Source organism: Sciurus carolinensis, chromosome 12, assembly GCF_902686445.1.
Source record: "Sciurus carolinensis chromosome 12, mSciCar1.2, whole genome shotgun sequence".
NCBI classification, from domain to species: domain Eukaryota; kingdom Metazoa; phylum Chordata; class Mammalia; order Rodentia; family Sciuridae; genus Sciurus; species Sciurus carolinensis.
Window position 1 is genome coordinate 45,608,320 of NC_062224.1, and position 6,026 is coordinate 45,614,345.

The 6,026-nt window shown below is 40.3% G+C and overlaps 1 non-coding gene across 1 annotated transcript; it reads right to left on the minus strand.

Moving 5' to 3' along the window:
- Positions 1–487: 487 nt before the first annotated feature.
- Trnap-cgg (transfer RNA proline (anticodon CGG)) lies at positions 488–565 on the minus strand. Its single transcript has one exon. It is a non-coding gene; the product is annotated as a tRNA-Pro (tRNA).
- Positions 566–6,026: the final 5,461 nt, after the last annotated feature.

The following is a 6,026-nucleotide window of genomic DNA, read 5'->3' on the forward strand; positions in this document are numbered from 1 at the left end:
TCATTAGGGAGGCTTATATTCTCTTACTCTTTATTCCCTTGATAGTTAAAATGTTCCTATAAAAAGAAGTTTATCCTTTGACTACTTGTTATCTTAAAACACAGAAGAAGTATATATATATAGAAGCATAAATAATCGATTTGTAACAATTTTAAAATTTATTAGTTACCAGTTTTTAAAAGATGAGCTGATTCCTTAGCACCCTCTAATAGTTACCACTGAGTATCATGATGAATTCATATTTAGCATCTTTTAAATCATTGCATTTAGATTCTTGTTAATGTTCAAATTGTCCTATCTTTGGTCAATGACAGGTTCTTCAAGTTCACTCCCAAGTCTTACTGACCTCACTGCAAGAGTCTTCAGTGCTTTCCTCATTTTCTCAAATGAGTAGATGTTCTAGGTTCATTGACACATTTGCTGCCACAGCAAAGGAGTTCTGATTGCTCTTACTAGGAAATGGAATTTAGAGATCTTAATTTTTTTTTGGGGGGGGGGTGCTGGGAATTGAACCCAGGGCCTTGTGCTTCCGAGGCAGGCACTCTACCAACTGAGCTATCTCCCCAGCCCAAATTTAGAGGTCTTAATTTGGATATCTGAGTGTTCACTGATACTAGTTTGGTCACTGTTGAATGTTTATTTCTAAATTTATAAAATTCAGAGCATATTTATTAACTTCTTTTCTAAATAAATATTTTCCTGCTTCCATTGATTCACTTTTTTCTTCAAACTTCTCTACACCTATCATCCACAATATTACTTTTGCATCTTCAAGACTTGTAATCATGACATTTTTTTTCTGCAACTATAATTAATCTCCCTCACTGGGTGAATAGAAAGATTACAAAGCAATACGCCAAAAAAGAACTGCAAAATGACAAAAAATATAATTCTATTCCACCATATTGGATCATTGAAAGAGAAACTTTGTAAATTGCAATTACAATGTCAATGTTTAAGGTCACATTACTTTGATTCTGCTGCGTATTTGTGCTATGATGTTATATTTGTTTGTTTCCCCCTGGAATTTCTGTTTCATTTTTATTGTGATTGTTGACAGAAGAAACCTATATTTTCAGCTGATGAGCTCTAGGTTCCTATTCATAGAATTGCAGAATGGAAACCACTTGCATTTTGAATACATGCATGGTAGAGTCCTTTGATATTTATTTTAATTTTGATCCATTATTTTTTAGACCTGCCACAAAGTTCCTGGCTAATGTTTATTTTCATTGCATTCCTGGGTTGATTTCACTTTTGTTAGATCACATGTATTCCTCTTTATTAGAGTTCCATTTTGTTCTGATGGGAACCATCTTCAAATACTTTCTTACTCTTCATAAAGTTCATGGAAGATAAGTATTTGATTCCTGTCTACCCCAAACTGACTTTATTTCTCTCCCCTATTGATTGATAGTTTGGCTGGGTATAGCTTTACAGGTGTGAATGATTTATCTCCTAGAACCATGAACAGATTACTCTGGTGTCTTCCAACATTTAGGGCTGTTAATTATAAATCTCATGTCAGTCTTTGTGACTGCTCTTTGTAGTAGACCACCCATCATCTAGTCTATCCTTTTTCCTTCTTACCAAACCATAATTTTATTTAAGTATCAAGATCATTTTTTTTGAAGGAGGAAGGCACCCTCCCAGCCCCAGATAGGGACTCATTATTCATTTTGCAATAAATCTGTTCTCTCTTAGCAATAGACTTTTTGATGTTTCTGCCTGAGGAGTTCTAAATTGTTGCAGCCAACTTGTGACTGTGAAGGGAAATGTTAGAGGTAGCAAAATAGTAAAACCAAAAGAATCTTGGTTATTAATGATGTAATTGAGCAGAATTTACCAACCCTTAAAATGAACTATTTTACACTCTGAATTTTTCATTTGTAAATAGGTTTTAGATACTCTTAGTTTAAGGATCATTTTGTCTCTTAAAGACAAGATTTTTATTATGATTCAAAATTTTGAATATTTTGAATATTTGCCACTGCAAATGGGCTGATTTTTATGTTAAGATGATTTGGGTCAAATGTTTCTACAATTTTTTATTCATGGAGGGAGAAAAAAAATTCAATTTAAAAAAGGAAAGAAAAGAATGTCTTGCTGCAAGGTATTTGATAGACTTGCAGGACCGAAAAAGCTATCAAGAGTTAAGCCTATTGCCTTGACTCTGAGCAGCTTGATGAGAAACTACCCCATAAAATTGCTTCATATGCTTTTCATAGACACAGAAATGTCATCACCTCCCTTGCTGTTGTACATTCCAGCATGTCCATGCCAAGGAGGCCACGGCATCAGAGATTTTTCCTGAAATAAAGGTGGTGGCGTTTGTCCTGGTAGAACCAGTTTTCATTAGTGAGGCTAATTCGCTTCAAGAAAATCAACCAGTGTGCAAATTTATAAAATTGAGACATAAGAAAGTGAGAACTTGAACTGCAGACATGACTTTGTTTTTCAAAAGTTTTCCTGTGGTGTTCTTTTAAGCCTAGAGTTCGACAAATGAATTAGAAATGTAACTTCATTTCTAAAAATAAAAATCCAGAATACCTCATACCTAATGAAGAATTTGCTTGAAGCAACAATGCTACCAATTTCACAAAACTCCTCTATTATGGAGTGGCTTCATGAAAGCCTCCCCTTTGGGAGTGGACCTTGCTGCCTCTCTGTGTGGGGACTTTCCTAAGGTGGGGACATGCTCAGCTACCCTAATTCCTTCCACATGGAGGCCACAGCCATCTGCAGTTGTAAACTATGATTCTCTGACACGCAAATCCCAGATGGTGCTTTGAATTTAAGAACCATATTGCATGCAGGTTTCCACAACATGTGGCTTGATTTTTTTTCTTATTGTTAGTCAATGCATCCTCACTTTTGAAAAAAAAAAAAGTAGGTAAAAATTTTAAAAAAGAGAAAAAATCATTCATAACTATAAGACACTTAATATTTTGTTGTTTATCCTTCTAAATGTTTCCTAGGTATGTTCATTTATATGTACAACTTTATTTTTTCTTACAAAAATGGGATTGTACTCCACTCAGGGCTTCACTCTTTCTGGCATGTCCATGTAGCACATGCTCACAGGTGACCTGGATGTAGAGCTCTCTGACCAGGCTCATAATACCATGTGCTCACCAACATGAAAGAAAGAGCAAGGAGGGCACTGGACCCAGCACTATTGTCTACTGAGCAACTACAATTTGCTAACTGAGGTTCTACATATAGTAGTTCCACTGCTCAAACCATACCTCAGGGACAGTTCTTCACCTCTTTGGAAATGAGGAAACTGAAATACAGGCTGAGAGAGAATTACATTTGGCTAAATTTGATTCCAAAGCCAATCTTTTCAATAATGTCAGAGTGTACTGTAGGTAGCCACAAGGACCTCTAGAGTAGAGGAATTTGAGGTGGAGGCTGCAGAGCAAGGAAGATGATATCCATAGGAGGACAGAGAAGATGGAGATGGGGATGACCTGCACCTGCTTGCAATGGACTTACCTAGAGGAGGTGCTCAGGGATGCTTTCTGTAGTGTCAGGAGGTAGACACCAATGGCCAGCTTGTCTCAGTGGGAGAGGCGGGGTCTTGGGAAGATGAATCAGGAGGCAGAATGGGTTCCCTTGGGCAGGATTGGCCTGGGGAAAGCTTGAGGCTGACAAAAGCTGGGTCTTGCCCTTGAGTTTGCCAGATTCTTGCTGATCCCAAGCCTTTCTTTCCAGTCCACTTTGTCAAAACTTGATCCCAGAATACAGGTCTCCTTCCGGTCACATGTCAGTTGAATTTTTCCAACTGTGTTCTCTACTACAAATAATTAAAGAAGTACATTCATATTGTTGGTTAATGAAGATTATTGATTCAATATGTTTCTCTCTCCCAAGTATTTGTACTTCAACTCATTACTGAGTGCTGGAAATACAAAGATGAAGCTCACATCTCTCAAGAATTATAGTGGGGAGACACACCAATAAATGAATGTGACACAAAGGGGTATGATAAGATGCAAAGGTTTTTTTGGGTTTGTTTTCTGCTTTTTGTCCTATAGAGATCTCAGTTTTACCTTAGAAGGAGATGTTTTGTTTATTGATGAATATTAGTTATACAGAATAATGGGTTTCATTGTCGCATTTTTGTATGTCCATGTAACACATGCTTTGATCATTCTTGTCCTCTATGACCCCCCTTTTCCTTCCCTTCCTCATTCCTCCAATCCTTTTCCTCTTTTCTAATAGTCTCCCTGCTATTTTTATGTTATTTTTCTCCCCTAGATTGCATGTAGGAGAGTAAACATGTGATACTTGTCTTTCTGAATCTGGCTTCTTTTGCTTAACATTATACTCTCTAGTTCGAACCATTTTCCTGCAAATTATATCATTTTTGTTCTTCTTTATGGATGAATTATATATATATATATTATATATATATAATATACATATATATATATCACATTTTCTTCATGCATTCATCAGTTGATGAGGGCCTAGGTTGGTTCCATAACTTGTTATTGTGAACCTTGTGTTGTGATAAATATGGGTATACAGGTATCTCTATCGTATGCTCTCTTCAATTCAGAAGATGTTTGAATGGGGCCTTGGATGACTGGGACATAGATAACAGGCTGAGGGGTCACTGGGCAGGGAATGTAACATAGCAGATGCCTGGAAATAATGACAGTCAGTCCACTCTGGCTAGGTAAAACAAGGCAAAGACTAAGGGGCTGGGCAATACTGCAGAAGGCCTTGTGTAACATCATAAGACATTAGGGTTATTTCCTGTGGGCAGCTGGTTCCATCAGACTTAAAATTGTTTGAAGTAGGGTAGAGACCTAATCTAATTTGTATTCTGGAAAGATATGCCTTGGGGCAGTGAGGAGGCTGGATGAGTCACTGGGAGGAAAGGAGGCTGTATTCTGAAGTGTTTGGTACTGTGGACACATTCAGTGGGGTAAGGATGAAGTTTGGATGAAAAAGTCTCTTCCTAGGATTCCAAGAAAGACTAGCTCTGGCCTTGTGGAAAAGAGAAAGGAAGACAACCTTAAGGAAAGAGAGGGAGTGAACCTCAGGGAGGTGAGACTGAGCAGTTACCCCAGCATCCCAGTCCCTGGTCCTGGTCCTCAGGGTCTGCAGGCTCCTGGTGCTGGAGAGGGTGGGGATGGGGGGGGGTGTTACCCAAGACCTCAGTAATTCTTGAGTCTCAATCCATTCTGGGACTGGCCAGTCGGGGGTGCTGGACTTTCCTGATCCAAGGAAGGCCGTGGATACACTTCCCAGGTTGACTTTTTAATGGCAATCAAGCTTTGTATAACTTTTCCGGTTCCGGAGGCAGAGGAACATTGCAGAAAACAGGCTCTAGGGTGAGTTGTCAGGCCCTGTCCAGGCTGACAGGAGTGCTCTGACCTGGAGAGAAAGCCAGTCACAGGCTTTGGGGAATGTTGGGGCAGGAATGGAGGGTGGTGGGTAAGCGGGGAGCCAATAGGGGGTGGCGGCTTCCCAGGCCTCTCTGAGCCAAAGAATTGGTTTTAAAATGCAGTGAAAGAGACAGCAGCAGATTCTGGTTAATGGCAGGGTCTCTGGGGCCAGACTGTGCTTTCCAGTCCTGATCCTGCGGCCTCCTTGCTGCAGGCCTCGGGAAAGCTTCTTTATCAAGCTCTGTGCCTGTTTTCTCATCTGCCACGTGGTGGCAATTTCGATACCACACTGGAGGTTCGTTGTGAGGATTAAGCATATTTAATACATCTCCAGAATTCACGGCCTGTGTCCTGTGAGTGCCATGTCAGTGTTGTGTTTGCTTCATGCAGGGTGGCCAGTGCTCTCGGGAAGTCAACCAGCCCAGACAACTTGGCCAGAGCTCTTCTTTTCCTCCTCCAAAAAGGGCAGCAGCTGCAGCTCAGAGGCCACTCACTCCCCCACTTCCTGCAGATCTCAGGGCAAATGCTCAGACACACCCCATGCATGGGCGGTGGAGGGGGCGCAGCACCCCTGCCCAGACACACCCATTCCATGGGGAGCCCAAGGCAGCAGGGGGAGGAACG